Source organism: Sinocyclocheilus rhinocerous, unplaced genomic scaffold, assembly GCF_001515625.1.
Source record: "Sinocyclocheilus rhinocerous isolate Xijiao unplaced genomic scaffold, SAMN03320098_v1.1 scaffold1295, whole genome shotgun sequence".
In the NCBI taxonomy this organism is placed as follows: domain Eukaryota; kingdom Metazoa; phylum Chordata; class Actinopteri; order Cypriniformes; family Cyprinidae; genus Sinocyclocheilus; species Sinocyclocheilus rhinocerous.
The window spans coordinates 1768010-1768486 of NW_015660499.1; the positions used below are offsets into that span (position 1 = coordinate 1768010).

General features: G+C 30.6%; 1 protein-coding gene across 1 annotated transcript in view; it reads left to right on the forward strand.

The window, feature by feature from the left end:
• Positions 1–477, forward strand: part of LOC107725155 (multivesicular body subunit 12B-like) — a 29891-nt gene that overhangs the window by 15366 nt on the left and 14048 nt on the right. The gene's annotated exons all lie outside the window — the stretch shown is intronic.

Consider the following 477-nt stretch of genomic DNA (forward strand, 5'->3'; position numbering starts at 1 on the left):
TTGTCACGTTTTACAAAAAAAGGTAATTGTCTGTTTTGCTTATATCTATACCTTTCACTTTTTAAGACTAAAACAAAAGATGGATTCATTGTTACTCTTAATTAAAAAGCACAACAATAATAAAACAGTAGGTTACAATGACAAACTAGCTTACATAATGTTTATTAACAAAAATGAATAAGATGAGCCATGGCATAGCTACACCACGTGCTGTATTGATGAATTACAGAATGTTTAGCAAGCACTGAGGAATCAAATAAATAAATAAAAAAAATAATAATAAAGAAAGAAAGCCTCCATAGCGTAACGTGAGGTAAACAGCAAAGATAAAAGGCTTTTCAAAATGAAAACAAAAAGAAAAGTCAAACTAAACTGGCTGTTGCTGACAGGTTTTAAATGTTTTTTTTTTCCACAAGAATGCCAACATGTTCACCTTCTCTGGTTTAAGAAGCGGTCTTTTACTTTAGCTTGAAAACC